The 7308-nt window shown below is 38.6% G+C and overlaps 1 non-coding gene and 1 pseudogene across 1 annotated transcript; both read left to right on the forward strand.

Annotated features, from left to right (window-relative positions):
* Window positions 1–2456: 2456 nt before the first annotated feature.
* LOC107508632 lies at window positions 2457–3657 on the forward strand (annotated as a pseudogene).
* TRNAI-UAU lies at window positions 2585–2658 on the forward strand. Its single transcript has one exon. It is a non-coding gene; the product is annotated as a tRNA-Ile (tRNA).
* Window positions 3658–7308: the final 3651 nt, after the last annotated feature.

Genomic DNA, 7308 nt, shown 5'->3' on the forward strand with positions numbered 1-7308 from the left:
TATATCACAATTTCTTTATCCTTTCATTGGCTGATGGACATTTGGAAGTCCAGGCTTTTCTGCATGTCTGATGTTTTGGGCCCAAGTGACAGCTGTTGGTTCATTAGCCTTTAAATATTTTTGACAAATGCCCTTTGCCTTAGTTCCTTCTGTTGCCTGAGAGAGTTCTGAATTAGGTGAAATAAATATAAGCCATATACATTCATCTTGTAGGGAGCCACCTGACAGATCAAACCAGAAAATCACAATTCTTGTGTGTGTGCGTATGTGTGTGTGTGTGTGTGTGTGTGTTGGGGTTTTGGGGGCTTTTTTTTGTACTAGAAATGCAGTTTTAATTTTATTTTATTATTCGTTTCAAGAATACAGTACATTGATTAGACATTTATATAGTTTGTAAAACAATCCCCCTAATTTCTCTTTCTCTCCTGTGGCTCTCTACATAGTCAATACATTAATGCCATCTGCATTCCCTCTGCCACACTCACCATCCCCATGACCATCTATCAATTACTAATTTGTTAACCCCATTTTCCCAGCCCCTCAATTTGTCTGTCACCAAATTGTCCACTATATTTGTGAGTCTGTTTTCAATTAGTTTGTTCTTTTTGTTCCTTAGATACTGCATATAAGTGAAATCATATGGTATTTATCTTTCTCTATCTGACGTATTTCATTTAGCTCTAGGTCCATCCATGTTGTTGTGAATGGTCAGATTTCATTTTTTTTAATGGTTGAGTAATAGTTATATATGTGAACCATAATTTCTTTATTCAATCATCTATTGATGGGCATTAAGGTTGTTCCATATCTTGCCTATTGTAAATTGTGCTGCCATGAACATAGGGGTGCATAGATCTTTATGAATTATTGGTTTGGTTTTCTTTGGATAAATATCCAGAAGTGGAATTGCTGGGTCAAAAGGTAGATGGTTTTTAATTTTTTGAGAAACCTCCAGACTATTTTCCACAGGAGTCGTACCAATTTGCAATCCCACCAACAGCGATTGAGGGTTCCCTTTTCTCCACATTGTTGCCAACACATGTTGCTCTTTGATTTGTTGATGATAGCCATTCTGAAAGGGGTCAGGTGATATCTCATTGTGGTTTTAATTTGCATTTCTCTGATGATCTTTTCAAGTCTATTGGGCCATCTGTATTTCTTTTTTGGAGAAATATCTGTTCAGGTCTTTTGCCCATTTTTTAATTAGATTGTTTGGGTTTTTTGTTGTTATTGTTGAGTTGTATGAGTTCCTTACATATTTTGGATATTAACCTCTTATCAGATGCATCATAAGTGAATATCTTCTCCCATTCAGTTGGTTGTCTTTTCATTTTATTGATGGTTTCCTTTGCTGTACACATAGTCCTATCATTTATTTTTTTCTTTTGTTTCTCTTTCCTGAGGAGATATGTCTGAAAAGAAATTACTAGTAGCAATATCAAAGATTTTACCACCTAAGTTTTCTTCTAGAAGTTTTGTGGTTTTGGATCTTACATTTCAGTCTTCAACCCATTTTGAGTCCATTCTTATATACAATATAAGGTGGTAATCCAGTTTCTTTTTTCTGCATATATCTGTCCAATTTTCCAGCATCATTTACTGAAGAGTCTGTCTTTACCCCATTATATAGTTTTGCCTCCTTTGTCATATATTAAGTGAGCATATAGGCGTGGATTTATTTCTGGGCTCTCTATTCTGTTCCATTGATCAATGTATCTGTTTTTATGCCAGTATCATGCTGTTTTAATTACAATAGCCTTGCAGTATAGTTTAATATCAGGTAGTGTGATCCCTCTAACTTTGTTCTTCTTTCTCGAGATTACTGTGGCTATTTGCAGTCTTTTATGGTTCCATATAAATTTTAGGATTTATATGTTCTAGCTCTCTGAAAAATGGCATTGGTATTTTAATAGGGATTTCACTGAATCTATAGATTGCTTTGGGTAGTATGGCCATTTTAATGATGTCAATCCTTCTTACCCGTGAGCACGGTATATGCTTTCATTTATTTGTATCTTCTTCAATTTCTTTTTTCAGTGACATAATTTTCTGAGAACATGTTTTTTATCTCCTTGGTTAATTTGATTACCAGGTATTTTAGTTTTAATGCAATTGTAAATGAGATTGTTTTCTTAAATTCTGAAAGTTCATCATTGGTGTATAAAAATGTTACTGACTTCTGAATGTTAATTTTGTATCCTATTACTTTACTGAATTCATGAAAATCACAATTGTTTACACAAGAAAGATGGCGCTCGCCCACAGGCTGCACGAGAGGCGGGCTCAACGAAGGAACAATGACAGCTGTCGCTCCAGCCCTCGCCCAAAGCCAGGCAATCAAGACTTTCCCTGGGTGTCTCTGGCACCTCCTGAGGTGCTGCCCCTCCACCACAGCCTAGGTACACCTATGATACGTGTTTTCAAAATAGATGTTAAACTTTGGTTTTAAATGAAAAATGTCTCTCAGTCTACCTATACTTCTCAAAGAAAGGGAGAAAAAAATTCAAAATTTGTGCAACTACAACAATCACAAACTACTTCCATAACTGCAGAAGATCCTTTTCAAAACTTATACTAAGGAGGTGGCTCCATAGTGTAGTAGTTAGCACATCTGCTTTATATGCAGAAGGTTCTGGGTTCACGCCCCAGGTGGAGCCATGGACCATACCCAGGGGTGCCAGGCCCCCCAGGACACACGGTGAGCAGATGGGAGGAGATGCCTTGCCTTCAGAGATCCAGTTCTTAATGGGAAATGGCAACATCCATAGGTCAGGGGTAGAAATGGTGGGGTGGAGGAATTAAGGAAGAGAAAAAAAAAAAACTTATACTAAGCATCTCAAGGAGTTCATCAAAACATCTGAAATGTGGTGGTTCAAGAATGTTCTATTGCTATATGCGTTATGTCCCAGTTGAAAACGTATGCATGGAACAGATGCCACTTGTGAAGCTTCCCTGAAGACTGACATCATTAAACATCCAAATAAAACAGATGGCAAAAGAACTCCTATACTTGCAAAACTCTTAGCACCTGAATTTGTAAATATTTACATGTACCCTTGTATTCCAGAATATGAATAAGAGGTACACGAAGTTGTGTTTGTTTTTCCTGGACCTAAGTCAACCTTAAGAAAAGATGTTTCTTTTCATCTTCAAAAAGGATTCAAAATAATGTAAGAACCAAAATAATGACTCTGAGCCATCTATTAAATGCAAGAAAACTGAAAAATGACAGCAAGTGCCAAGTGACAACCCTGAAAAAAATTATATTTATAGATAATACATGGAACCAAACAAACAAATTATTCACTGACGGTAGACTTCAAGAGTTGTTACAAGTTGAGTTAGAACAAGAAAAACTTGCTTCTGGAGCTATTGAAAAGGGAAGTCAGATACCTTTCTTTCCACAATTGAAGCCATTTACTACTTTCTGGTAGACTACCATGCTGATATATTTCGAAATACAAAGGACAATATGACGATCTTTTATTTTTCTACTCTTTTATGTACCAGTTGATAAAGAATGTTAAATGCTCTGGAGACAAAGAAAACTTAGTCTTTAAGAAGCCGTTGAAGTCATTTTCTTTTGCTAAAATCAATGAACTTGTAATTGTGCTTTGTTTCTATCTTGGGGAAGAAAGGCGAATCACAATTCTTTGACAACAGTGTTCACTCTGATCCCTCTGGTAGAAAGAATTCACACTAGCAGCACTGTCTTCAAGATCACAGCTCTGTGGGGAAGAGGTAATGGGCCAAGGGTATCTCAAGGTACCATGAAGCTCTTATTGAATTTCTGTTGTCTTTTTCTGTTTTAGCACTTTTGTGGTAACTATGAACACTCCATTACTTTCCAGAGTTCTGATAGAGTTGATCCTGACAGCTTTTGCTAGCTTTTTCATTGTTCTGTGTAAGGATGGACCGTTGAAATTTCCTAGACCACCATCTTCTTTGAGGTCACTCCCTTCAGCCTCCTTTGAATTCTCCTTATGCATCTCAATTCCTGGTCTTCTAACAACTTGCAGGAAACTCATTCATTTGGTAAATGTTGATTAAATACCAACTTTTTTCTGGGTACTATGTGTAAAAATTGGAGTCCGAACTAAAAATTCAAACTTAGCCTTCAAGGATGGCACAGCCTAGGTGCGGGTGGAACGATAGGTAAAGAAATTATAACACAATGTGTTAAGTATTTTATTCATACTATTTCTGTGCTTCGAACTCCACATTATTAATATTTTCTAAATACAGCATTGACTTATATAGACCTGCCATTACCAATGGACTTCTGCTTGCTTTCTTATATATCTCTTTAAACTTCTAAATACCTTTAGAGTAGGTATTTTGCTAATAAACGAATGGTTTTATTTACATGAAAGTGTCTTTTTTTACGTGAAAGATCAATTTTCCACTCCCAAATTCTTCATTTGACATTGGTTTTCCCTCAGCATTTGATGAGGATATTTCACTGTCTTCTGGCTGCCGCTTATTGACAGAGAAAAGTTAGCTGCATTGTAACTGTAGTTCCTTTTTAGATGATCTGTTTTTCTTCTTTGGATACTTTTAAGATCATTTGTCTTTATTGTCTAATGTTCCAGTGAAATATGAATCATCATGGATCTCCCAGTATTCATAGTGCTCTGTAATCACTTGCTTAATCCTTAGCCATAATCTCTTTACACAATGCCTCCCTCCATGTAGGATTCCCTTTTCATCTTTGGAGACTAACTAGACAAATGCAAAACCTCTTCATTCAAACACCATTATGCTTTAGTAGGCAGAATAATGATTCCACAAACATGTCCAAGTCCTAGTGCCCCAGAACCTGTGAATATGTTACCATGCACAGCAGAGGGACTTCGCAGATGTGACTAAAGGCATGGACCTTTGAATGAAGAGATCATCCTGATAATTGAGGGCGAGGCTAATCTAATCACACGGGCCCTTTGTATAGGGTCTTCATAAGAAAATCCTGCATTTCTGGGGAGAGGCTAAGTGACACCATCCAACAAGGCACCTTCCCCACTTGCATTACATGCAGCCCCCACCGCATGGACACCCTCTGCTGGGCATCCACAAGCACACCAGCATCTTAACCCACTCTGCCCATGACACGAGGTCTATGAACATATCTCTCCTTCATCTCTCCACTTTCCAGCTTTATTTTCCTCAGGTTCCTGACCAGCCAGCCAACTCATTGGCTACTGCCCTTGAGTCATTCATGCATTATTTAGGGGTGTCTTTCATGCTGTTCCCTCCCAGGGATCTGTTTGGGTTTTGATTCCTGTTCCTGGCTTCACAGCCATTCCCAAAACTGTTCTGGTTTCAGTTCCCAGGCTTATTGCTCTTGCTTTAGATTCTCTTCTCCATATCTGAATCACAGGCATGTATTTCCTTGGATTTTTTAAAATTGCAGTGATTTTTTCAATTCAGCATTTGTAAGGGCTTTTAGTAAAAAGAATTCTATGTTAGCTTAAATAAGTTGTTTCAAAGTTTTTTAAAAGTATACTTTCATGAAGAACAACACCTATCAAAAAATAATAAATGGAAGCCACTTTAAAATGCAGCCAGAGCTGCCATGCCAAAGGGATTGATCGTCATACACATCTTATGCCTTAATCCTCTGAAATGTTAAAACAGGGCAAAATAACCTTTGGACTGGGCCTAAAGCAATGTCGTGCCCCAAAGAACAGTTTGCAAAGGTAACAAGAAAGCAGGTATTTTCACTACCGGACTGAAAAAAATGTTTTAATTGTTTAGAATTAGTGTGTATGTATGTTATCTGCAACAATAGAAATGCCTTCCTTCTATTGATATAATTGTTCCCCTTCCCTTTCTCATAAATACCCACTGCCTTTGTTTTCTAATCAAAATGTTACTTGAGCTTCTGCCTGAATTGGTACTTCCCAAATAGCTATTTTTTTTTTAATCTCAAATAGATGCCTGTTGCCTCTCATGTTGAAAGCCTTTTAATTTTTAGATTAACATATCTTGGTGTCTATAAAGAAGCCTAAGTGGCCTCACCTTCATGGACCAGCATCCCCTGAAACCAGGTATGATACCTACAGAGCCTCTTTTGTGCTCACTGTTTTGTGGACTGCTGTCTCCATGCCTGTAAAACCGTCTTAAATTCAAACCTCCTCCTTTTCTGGTTAAGGTCAAATACATTTATCTGAGATTAGGAAAGTTTTTATCTTAAGAGAGGTTTTCCTTTGTGGGTCCCAGGCTTGCCTAGTCCCAGGTCTGGCTGTGATTCAGGCTCCCTGCTAGGAATAGGACTTCAGATTTAGAATGCTGTGTAAACATAATTCACCTTATTATATCACACATGTGTGGGTGCCTGCCACTATTGTACTCTGATATATGTGGAGCCCATGCAGTCCCCTGGGGAACAGAAGAGGAGCAGACGGGGAGCGGAAGGGGAGCAGAAGCGTGCTCCCTGCAATAAAATTGGTGTCTGCCGTTTCATTCTCATGTCAGCCCCTTGAGCATTATTCCAACTGGGTGTCTCACCACCAAAACCTTCCCTTCTCAATCAGCTTGTTACTGGAGAGTGGGGGTCCTCTCCTGGCATATTGTCCACGATCTTCATGTTTCAAACAAAGAATTGAGCAAGATACCGAACAAAATACAGCAGAAAAGAAAAGCTTTATTAGAAGGGAACGTACACTTCCAGACGTGGAAGTGGGCCCGAGCAAGAGAAGTATGGCTCAAAAGGCCTGGTAACAAAGCCTTTGGGGTTTTTATCCCTATTTGCTATGGCTGGTGACTTTTCTTAGAGAGGTGGTGTTGTGGCGCATTCAAATCTAAGACCCACGGAGCCAATCAAGATGAGTTATGAGCCTTTAGTGGCTGGCCAGCAACTGACTCTCCACCACACAGGGTCAGAGAATCAGCCCGGAGCTCCCAAAAGAGGCAGTTTATAAAGCCTACAACCACACCCTGGTTAACATCAAACAAGCAAGCAGATTACAGAAGCAGAAGTTGGCTCACTTGAAAATTTTTCACACTTAACATTCCCCACTGGTTTTTAGGGGAATTCAAATCATCGATTCATCAACCTGGAGCAGTGGGTAGTGAGTTATGAGAACCATGAGTTTCACTGCCTGCATCCTTTTTTTACGTACGTAGTTAATCAATTAATTATACAAGGTCCAAATAATATCCCTAGAAATGCTAATATTAGGGGTCCTGCAATAGAGGAAAGCAGAGTAGTTAACCATGGGGACCAGTTAAACATGTTCTTGTACCAAGATACTGTCCTCTGGCATTGTTCTCTGTCGCTGAGCCATTGTCTGACTAAAGCTAGGCTAT

This window comes from Rousettus aegyptiacus, unplaced genomic scaffold (assembly GCF_014176215.1).
Source record: "Rousettus aegyptiacus isolate mRouAeg1 unplaced genomic scaffold, mRouAeg1.p scaffold_m13_p_1, whole genome shotgun sequence".
NCBI classification, from domain to species: domain Eukaryota; kingdom Metazoa; phylum Chordata; class Mammalia; order Chiroptera; family Pteropodidae; genus Rousettus; species Rousettus aegyptiacus.